This window comes from Coregonus lavaretus, assembly GCF_964263955.1.
Source record: "Coregonus lavaretus genome assembly, chromosome: 9".
Taxonomy (NCBI): Eukaryota; Metazoa; Chordata; class Actinopteri; order Salmoniformes; family Salmonidae; genus Coregonus; species Coregonus lavaretus.
The window spans coordinates 46,926,144-46,937,237 of NC_139996.1; the positions used below are offsets into that span (position 1 = coordinate 46,926,144).

The 11,094-nt window shown below is 41.7% G+C and overlaps 1 pseudogene across 1 annotated transcript; it reads right to left on the reverse strand.

Moving 5' to 3' along the window:
- Positions 1-653: 653 nt before the first annotated feature.
- Positions 654-10,197, reverse strand: LOC311135378 (SIN3-HDAC complex-associated factor-like; annotated as a pseudogene). Its single transcript has 7 exons — positions 10,076-10,197; positions 7,521-7,648; positions 5,296-5,395; positions 5,030-5,153; positions 4,536-4,686; positions 3,831-4,132; positions 654-661 (listed from the first exon to the last, which is right to left on the reverse strand). The product of its transcript is annotated as an SIN3-HDAC complex-associated factor-like (transcript).
- Between the last annotated feature and the right edge of the window lie 897 nt (positions 10,198-11,094).

The following is an 11,094-nucleotide window of genomic DNA, read 5'->3' on the forward strand; positions in this document are numbered from 1 at the left end:
GGGAATATTGTTTTTAATGCGGATTTGAAAATATTTGCATGAAAATCTGTCGCCATTTGATGAAAACCTAGCTATTGAACTCCATACAAAAACTCCTTGATTGGCCTCCCGAGTGGCACAGCAGTCTAAGGCACTGCATCGCAGTGCTTGAGGCATCACTACAGACCCGGGTTCGATCCCAGGCTGTGTCACAGCCTGCCGTGACTAGGAGTCCCATAGGGCGGTGCACAATAGCAAGCGTCGTCCGGGTTAGAGGAGGGTTTGGCCGGGGAGGCTTTACTTGGCTGTAGCGGCTCCTTGTGACGGGTCGGTTGCCAGTTGATGGTGTTTCCTTCGACATGTTGGTGCAGCTGGCTTCCGGGTTAAGCAGGTGGGTGTTAAGGAATGCGGTTTGGCGGGTCATGTTTCGGAGGACGCATGACTCGACTTTTGCCTCTCCCGAGCACGTTGGGGAGTTGCAGCGATGAGACAAGATCGTAATTGGATATCACGAAATTGGGGAGAAAAAGGGGATTCCAAAAAAAAAAAAAGTTTAACTCCTCCCCTGGTAAGTGAAAACAAACAAAACGCCACCTAGTGGACAAGACAGATTTTGGGCCCAGTTATCCCTCTTGCTTTGCCTCTTATCCGCTCTGGTTTTAATAAAATATGCTTTATCTGCCTGAAAATTCAAACAAGTTAAGGAAAAGAGATGCATGTTTCTGAACAATGCATCATGCTGCCTTATAGACAACATGACAGAGGGGTGCAGATTACTGTTCGAGTTTAGGGAGTGGTTATAAACAACCCCTGAAACAGGATAAAGGTCCAAGGTTTTTAGCAAAACAGAAAATTCTGACTCAAACTCACAAATTACTTTTATTGAAAGACTAGTACAAAAAAAGTACATCATGTATAAAACACAAGACAATGCTTTGTCTAGATCTAACTTGGTAAATAAATGCAATTGCATAGCTACAATACATGCATGAAGCACTAAAGCTAAGATTCAACTTTTAAATTATGCAGTTCATATGCAACATTACAGGGCAAAGATGAGATGAAAGCAAAGTTTGAATATAGGCTACCTCAAATCACTGAAATTCATAGTTCAACAGGCTGGATACCTGATACAAGGATACAGGTCCAATCAAATGCTTTTATATTACAGAATAAATTACTACACATTCATGTTGATAAAATAAATACGAGTATTGCTCCCAATAACTCAAATACTGTTAATTGTGAATTTGACTAGAAGACTGATTGCTTAAGAACTACATTAATGGCTAATCATATCACAGAACTACCTAACTTTAAATGTAAAATCGAAGTTATTACATAGTGAGAAACCAGCATCAGAATAGTAATATGGGGAAAATGCTCTAATACAAATAAAATCAAAGTTTATTAGTCACATGCTTAGTGTGCACCTGTTGTCTATACAAACAGTGAAATGCTTATTTACGTGTCCTATTACCACAATGCAGAGTTAAAGATAAGATAAAAATGTAATAGTGACACGAGGAATAAATACAGTGAATAACAAATAAAAATAAACATGGCTGTATATAGGGAGTAGAAAATAGCATAGCTATACAGTATACAGGGAGTACCAGTACTGAGTCAATATGAAATAAATAACAGAAAAACTGAACTAGAAAGCCCTCACCCTCCATTTAAATATGTACATATACATACAATCTTCCCTATAGTATGGATAATTAAAAACAAACAGATTTTAGTGTCCTTTTTTTATACCACTTATAAATTACAAATAAATGACTAAATAACCTGTTTTGCATTTGAAGTTGACTGAATTTAAGTGTGCTTTGGTTTTTGTTTGATAATGTAGGCTAGTATATTGTAGTTGCTTAAGTAACCAAGGAATTATGAATCCTACGTTTTGAACATGATAGTAAGTCCTCAAAAGTATAAAATGCTTAAATAAGGATCAATAGAATTGACATATGTATCATGAAGTTTAAATTATATGGAAATCCTGCAGACAAAAAAAAATAGAATTTAAAAAAATACCAATTCCCCAGAGAATCAAAAACAATACACAGTTTTTGACAACAGGGGGGCATAATTGAGTTTTGTGCTCATGTGGGTTAATGCATTGCATTGTGGGTCTAAGTTGTTGCAGTAGATCCACTGTCCCCTTATTGACAGTAAGAAACAAAGGAATCCCGCTAGGCCTCTAGGAGGAATAGTTCATGATCTGAACTGTTTACTATTGTATTTGCTGACTTATAATACGGTGAAAACATGTTTAATTTTTTTAAATAAAAAATACTTTGGGGCTTCAGGGGCATTGGGTTTGGAAAATAAGAGCAAGTAATATGCTTTTAAGGCCATGCAATAGCGTATTAGACTCATGCATCTGATCTACAGATCTTTTGGATGAGAGTGTTGCTTTTCTTCATTTTGAAAACCTAAGGCCTCCATTGCCAACATTAAGATAATAAGCAGGAGAAAACTCAAACTACCCATCTAGCACTAACTATTTCCTTAAAGGGACATTTCACAATTTTCAACTTCATATTCATCATCTCCACCACCCAAACAGCATAATACTGTATATAAAAACAGCGCATTTCTATATTTTGTAGTATAAAAAAGGTGAAAACATCATTCGGAAACACTTGAAATTGGGCACGTTCCTCTGCCCAGGCGTTGCTGACACCTTCCAGATCTTACAACACCTGGATAGGTATTTTATGTATCAGCTAACCACATATCTATAATAATAAGCCATTTAGCAGACACTTTTATCCAAAGCGACTTACAATCATGCATCCATACATTTTACATATGGGTGGCCCAAGCGGGAATCAAACCCCATGATATTTGGTGTTGTAAGCGCCGTGCTCTACCAATTGAGCCACACAGGACCACCTATGTTATAGCAATCTGTCAGTCGATGACACAGTTGATATAATGGCATGCAACCATTGGTTGATGCATGCAACATCTGAGCAGGAGCATAATCTGGTCAAAAGTACTAACCTTTGCTTGCTCATAATTGGTTAAAATTACATGATGCACACCAGATGACATCATCCGGAATAATATATATATATTTTAATTTGGTGCTCATCTTTTTGACTACAAAACAAAGAAACACAGTTTTCACATTGATGTTGGGGTGGTGCTGGAGATTATGAAGTTTCAAAATGTTCCCTTAATATCATCCCTTAGTATACCAACACTGACAAAACACTAGCACTGCCTTCCCTCACTAAATTAAGGCTGGTGTATTGGCTGTTGGTGCTGTGAACAGGCTCTCGACCGAGGCCCATATAGAAATACATACAGGCCCATATATACAGAACAGATAAATATAGTGTGAATGTGAATTTGTTTCACGATAATACAAGTGCTACTGTACGGCTGTAACCTGTAAAGATATACTGCCGATCAGTCAAAACTACAGCATTTTATGTCAAGGAGAAAAACACCAAGAGAGGTGTCCGAACATCTGGGTTGTGTTCATAAGGCACCAAACGGAATAAAATGGATTTGCAACAAGGAGTGGACTACATGGACTTGCCCAATAAGAAATGCTAATTTTCCGTTGCAAAACGTTTTCAAACATTTTCCGTTGCATGCCCAGCCTAATGAAGACAAACCCAGGACAAGGAGAATACCAAGTACAACAAGACCAGATGAATTGGGAAAAACTAGTCCATATGGCTCAGTCAGTTCATAAGTTACCAAACAAACAAAATGACCGTATTCAGCTGCTCGCTGACTAAAGGCAATCAGCGGTAACTTCTTTTTGTAAGTGCTTGTAAACCAGGAGCACTCCCAAGGCTTCCTGAAAAATGCACACACTGTGGTGCAACATCACCAGTCTTCCTCCTCCTCCTCTTTGGTCTGAGATGTTGTCACAATGACCTGTAGCTGAGGAGTCTCAGAGCTCTCCTGGCTGTTTGACCTCACCTCCTCTTTCTCCACCTCATCTTCCTTCCTCACCACCACCTCCTCCGCCACTTCTCCCTCTTCCACAACCTCCTCCTCGTACCCCTCCTCCAGCTCCTGTCGCTGCTGTTGTTGTTTCTTGCGGCAGCAGGGCTTGAAGAGGTGAGGGTCGATGAGCACCTCCCCAAAGCGGCCCTTGTAGATGATCCCACAACACACCTTCTGCCTGGAGGAGGAGCAAAGGAACTTGGGATTATTCATGTAATACTGAATTAGTTTATGCAACCATACAAGATATGGTCAATTATTGTTACAGCGAGGAATGCATATGTGCATATAAAATAAATAAATAAAGTCTTAGATGGCTCATGTTTCCTTTATTTTCTCTCTTATCTGAGTGCCAAAAGCAATGGTGAGGCTGCACGTCTGGTGAAAATGAACATGGACGCTTCCAGGCTGGATTTTACAGACACAGTGTTTTGTTTGGAGACTCATGAAATCACCACACACAGTTCATAAAAAAAAAAAAAAACAGCAAAGAGTGGCCACACACATACAGGCCATATAATTAGAATTATAAGGCCATATAATTAAAGATGGTACAAATAAAAATAAAACTGTAGCCTTACCTCTTCCAGTAGGTGAGGTCCAGGAAGGAGAAGACAGGGGAGCGGCTGGGGCCTGGGGAGAGCTCTGTGTCGGAGCCCTCATCAGAAGGGTTGCTGTAGCTGGGAGACTGGGCCGGGGAGGCACTGGACGTGGTGCTGTGGGCATCAGAGTCTGGAGAGGGAGGGGGGGGGGGGGGGGGGGGGGGGGGGGGAACCATAGATGTAGTAGGCAATACTGTAGTGTACATCATTGGGTAGACTGAAGAAGAAGTATGTTCTGAGTGGAAATGTCGCACAATGTTTGAATCTCAACCTCCAGAATATGTACATATTTAGGCTACGATACAAGGATACTCGTGAAATGAAAAAAAGTATTGTCTGACTCAGTGCCTCAACATCTGAAAAGCACTGAGATTGGGTCTTCTGGTTGCATTGATCTATTACTGAATTGGCTAAACTGACCTAAAAGTGGTCACACCTTAATATGTTTATGGAGCATTGTGAACAGGACTTACTGTTCCTCTTTAGCTCTTTCTGAAGTCGGCTGATCTGGCTTGGCATGGCTCTCTTGGAGAGGGACTTCAGTTTCTTTGGCCTGGAAGAAATCTTTAGGCTGGGGCCTCCTCGGGCATCAACCACCTAGGATAGGATAGAAGAGAAGAGAAGTGAAGAGAGGAGAAGTGAAGAGAGGTGCTCCCATCATTTTTTGGTATTCTTCTTAACCATTTTCAACAGGCAGGTGAGTGGTGAGGAGGAGATATAGACAAAATGTGGAGCTTACATGATTCCAGTTTTTCTTAGACCCCACTGGGAGTTTCTTACATCGTTTCACCAGGAGTACACAGGCATTACAGATTTCTCCAGACCGAATTTCACATAATCTACATGAGGGGAAAACATGTGAAATATGGGTTAAGCAGGACCATGTGAACAATGTAAATATTATGGATGTTCATAATGCCATTACATTTAGGTTACCAGGAGGAACATAATTTCTGACCATTTTACAATAATTCACATGTACAGTGAGGGAAAAAAGTATTTGATCCCCTGCTGATTTTGTATGTTTGCCCACTGACAAAGACATGATCAGTCTATAATTTTAATGGTAGGTTTATTTGAACAGTGAGAGACAGAATAACAAACAAAAAAAATCCAGAAAAACGCATGTGAAAATTTTTATAAATTGATTTGCATTTTAATGAGGGAAATAAGTATTTGACCCCTCTGCAAAACACGACTTAGTACTTGGTGGCAAAACCCTTGTTGGCAATCACAGAGGTCAGACGTTTCTTGTAGTTGGCCACCAGGTTTGCACACATCTCAGGAGGGATTTTGTCCCACTCCTCTTTGCAGATCTTCTCCAAATCATTAAGGTTTCGAGCCTGACGTTTGGCAACTCAAACCTTCAGCTCCCTCTACAGATTTTCTATGGGATTAAGGTCTGGAGACTGGCTGGGCCACTCCAGGACCTTAATGTGCTTCTTCTTGAGCCACTCCTTTGTTGCCTTGGCCGTGTGTTTTGGGTCATTGTCATGCTGGAATAACCATCCACGACCCATTTTCAATGCCCTGGCTGAGGGAAGGAGGTTCTCATTCAAGATTTGATGGTACATGGCGCCGTCCATCGTCCCTTTGATGTGGTGACGTTGTCCTGTCCCCTTAGCAGAAAAACACCCCCAAAGCATAATGTTTCCACCTCCATGTTTGACGGTGGGGATGGTGTTCTTGGGGTCATAGGCAGCATTCCTCCTCCTCCAAACACGGCGAGTTGAGTTGATGCCAAAGAGCTTGATTTTGGTCTCATCTGACCACAACACTTTCACCCAGTTCTCCTCTGAATCATTCAGATGTTCATTGGCAAACTTCAGATGGGCCTGTATATGTGCTTTCTTGAGCAGGGGGACCTTGCGGGCACAGCAGGATTTCAGTCCTTCACGGCGTAGTGTGTTACCAATTGTTTTCTTGGTGACTATGGTCCCAGCTGCCTTGAAATCATTGACAAGATCCTCCCGTGTAGTTCTGGGTGATTCCTCACCGTTCTCATGATCATTGCAACTCCACGAGGTGAGATCTTGCATGGAGCCCCAGGCCGAGGGAGATTGACAGGTCTTTTTTTATTTTTTTTATTTCACCTTTATTTAACCAGGTAAGCCAGTTGAGAACAAGTTCTCATTTACAACTGCGACCTGGCCAAGATAAATGCAAAGCAGTGCGATAAAAACAACAACACAGAGTTACATATGAGTTACATTTGTGTTTCTTCCATTTGCAAATAATCGCACCAACTGTTGTCACCTTCTCACCAAGCTGCTTGGCGATGGTCTTGTAGCCCATTTCAGCCTTGTGTAGGTCTACAATCTTGTCCCTGACATCCTTGGAGAGCTCTTTGGTATTGGCCATGGTGGAGAGTTTTGAATCTGATTGATTGATTGCTTCTGTGGACAGGTGTCTTTTCTACAGGTAACAAACTGAGATTAGGAGCACTCCCTTTAAGAGTGTGCTCCTAATCTCAACTCGTTAGCTGTATAAAAGACACCTGGGAGCCAGAAATCTTTCTGATTGAGAGGGGGTCAAATACTTATTTCCCTCATTAAAATGCAAATCAATTTATAACATTTTTTGACATGCGTTTTTCTAGATTTTGTTGTTGTTATTCTATCTCTCACTGTTCAAATTAACCTACCATTAAAATTATAGACTGATCATGTCTTTGTCAGTGGGCAAATGTACAAAATCAGCAGGGGATCAAATACTTTTTTCCCTCACTGTAGCTGTCCACTCATTAGGGACAATAATGTTTTGATAATTTTCAGAGTGTGTATGGGAGGCAGCAGTCCACCAGTTTGCTGCATTATATGCGTAATTACGCACTGAGTGCTATGGAAACAGAACTGACTGCTCAGTTTTTTTTTTTTTTTTACAATGCCATTCTACTTTTGCAAAAATGCATAGACATGGAAATCCGCTATAAGGGCGCGGTAATTGTCAGAAAGCCTTGCTTACCCGAAACAGCTCGTAAAGTCCTTCTCGTACCGCTTGCTGTCCGTGAAGCGCGAGCTGGAGGACTTGGCGCGGCAGATGCAACAGCCGTCTAAACTCCTGTACATCTTCGGCTTGTGAAAGCCAAACATCTGTTTTCCAAAACACAAAACAGCAAAGGCATTTGCATTTTAATAAATAAAAAAAATTGTACAAATCATTATGAAAGGGATTGGCATATAATAGGATATGGTTATGGTCAATTTTGTGCATATCAAATGTATGATTCAAAAGTGATTTATTTGCAAAAGATTCAGCCTGTGTGCCAAACAGCGGAACAACAGGCTACCATTTCAATCTTTTTTTCTTCCATATAGGCTAACTATTGTAATAATGGTTGATAGACATGCAATAATTTTCAGAAGCCTCCCGCAATAACGCGCAGCAGATGAAAGTGAACATCTTGCCATGCACTGACCCAAATGGAGCGAATATAGGTCAGCTGGCTGTCTGCGTGTCAGACAGATAATGTCACCCTGCTGCTGCGCTCTTATCGTCTTCGGAGATTTGCATTGCATAGCTGCCGCAGCGATATGGCCAAATATTACATATCCTTAGCTAGGACAAAATTGTAAACTCTGGTTTGATGCTATAAGACAGACGCACCGACGCAGTTAATGAAATAACCAAGGCCTAAGCTAAGTTGATCGGACCTGCTGCTTGTGTGAATACCTCGTGGTGCAAGAAATGGGAAGAAATGTTAATAGTTTATTTCTAATCGGCATTTAAAGGAGAAGTACCTCTTATTTTGCCATGGAAACCCTATCACGAAGCATGGAAGCCTTCAAAATAATCATGCGGCAAAACCGTGAGCCGCGCCCCCTATAGCCTACTTGTTTTGCCATATAAGCGGCAGTCCTTCGGGTCTCTTGACAGTGCAGTGGCACAACCAGACAGTAGCAGGATAGTACAGTACGTGACGTAACTCTACATGGCAACAGACTTCAAAGGCGGAGAGGGAGAGTGAGGGATGCGGGGAGAGGGAGAGTGAGGGATGCGGGGAGGGGGAGTGAGGGATGCGGGGAGGGGGAGTGAGGGAGGCGGGGAGGGGGTAGGGGGGAGTGAGGGAGGCGGGGAGGGGGTAGGAGGGAGTGAGGGAGGCGGGGAGGGGGTAGGAGGGAGGCGGGGAGGGGGTAGGGGGGAGTGAGGGAGGCGGGGAGGGGGTAGGAGGGAGTGAGGGAGGCGGGGAGGGGGTAGGAGGGAGGCGGGGAGGGGGTAGGGGGGAGGCGGGAAGTGAGGGAGGGAGGGAGGCGGGGAGGGGGGGAGGGTGTGTGTGTGTGATGGAGAAATGGAGCTTGTGATGAGCTATTATGTGCGAAATATTTAGAATAAAAAGTTGTAAAACCGACTAACATCGTTAGTCATTAAAAACGGCCTATGTTTAAAAACGAAATTAGTCGGTCATGATGAAAAATAACCTTTCCACCTTAGACTACTGTAAATCGATACGTTCACCGCCCACTTACACGAGGAAGCATGGCACAAGAGCAGCCTCATGCGCACCCATTTTAACTGAACCTTTCAACCCACCGTCTGCCGTTTGAGTCAATAAACTCGATTAGGTAATTGAAACAACCGCATTATCAAACTTTTTACATACAAATAACATATTCCTCTCCAAAACGAGACAATTATGCTTTGGAATAGTCTTGTAATGTGATATTTAGGGTACCAATTGTTATTCAAGCGACGCCGCGTCACTGGCCAGTGCAACTCCAAACACCAAATGCGCACGAAGTTCAAAGCTTCGGTTTTTAACAGTGACAACGTAGGCCTACATAAATTATTTTAAATTGTGGTTTAATCTTGCTATCATTTTAGTTAGTCGCTATCATTTGGTTAGGCTCCTACTTGTTTTGTGATAGATGCATTCGTGTTGACACAGAGTAATCGCCGGCGTGTTGGAAAGCGCACCATCTCGGGTAGGTAGGCATGATGGGGTCTCGAACTTGGGCATTACTTACGTCAGTAAACAGTCATGAATAACAAGCGGAACATGCACATTTCAACATTGCAAACTAAGTGGACTTGGAGGCTAGGAATCCACCTATTCAGAATCACAACTAAAACTAATTAATCGGGAAGACACCATACAATGCACACGGCACTATATAACTCGAAATAAAGGGGATAAAATGCGTAGGCCTACATCTGCTGTGCACCCATTTTTGATTATGTTGCAGACGGTTTCTTTAGTTCACTTTCACCATCAGATGTCAACAAACAGGCATATTGCTGCAATCGTTTTTCCAAGTATCATTCCCATTTAAACTAACATATTAAATACTTTAACAAAATAAAAAAAAATAAAAAAAACGAATAAATAGGTTAGGCTTATAGGCCAATTAATGCTGTTTCTCAAACTGTGAAAATCGATGTTAAATTGTTCGCCTTCTCAAGTGGCCAAGACAACTCGGAGCTTGCTTGTTTTGAAGCCTACAATAGCCAAGCAAACTGACACAAAAATGTTGCACATTTTGAGAAGTCTAGACTTGAACAATAGCCAACACAATTCTTACCTTAATGCAAGTCGAACGTAGTTGATACAAAGTAATAACCTTGAACACGCGTCGTTACAATGTAGCCTAACTACTCTCACAATTCACCAGCATCAGATACGGCTCTCTCTTGTTGATGTCTCGCTCGCTGTGTAAGGGACTGGGTAGTTGTGGACTCACTGCGCGTGCGCTCCATCCACGCCTCCATTTTCTGATTTTCTTCAATCAACCTGATTTGCATAAACGGCTGACGTTTCATTGCGTCTGCACTCTGCTGGCATTATAAGGATGGGAACATTGCGCGGGAACAGGGGGCTCGTCTTTCGTTTCTATGGCACATTGGAGAATGTAAGCAAAGAGGCGGAGACAATCTTTCTACTATGGAACGCCAGATGGCTTGTTTAAGGAGACGCAGCAAGGAATCGCATTATTAAATGCATTCACTTGAGTAGAAGCCATCATAACAAAATATTAGTAACTAGACTAGGTCTGGTGTAGTGGACGAGGACTTGTGTAGCTGGGTAACTACAACATAAATGTATTTAAAAGTGAGAACCACTCACTGACACATATACTTTTGAATACTTTTTATCAAATCAAAATCAAATCAAATTGTATTGGTCACATACACATTTTTAGCAGATGTTAATGCGTGTGTAGCTAAACGCTTTTGTTCCTAGCTCCAAAAGTGCAGTAATTATAATACACAACTTTTTTTTACTACAGCTATTTAAGCATATCCCCTCTACAAGCCCACAAGAGTGACCAGTTCATCTGCCACCCTTATAGATAATATTTTTTACAAATTCATTGAGTAATGTGGCTAAAACAGGTATACTTTATACTAACATTTTTGACCACTTTCCAGTGGTGGAAAAAGTACCCAATTGTCATACTTGAGTAAAAGCAGAGGTGATTTTAGCATGTAAATCTTGATGGGGCAAACCATATATATATATATATATTTTGAAAGCCACAACACAACACTAAACAATACATTCATTGCACTATAACAGTGACAAACGGTGCCCACAAACTGT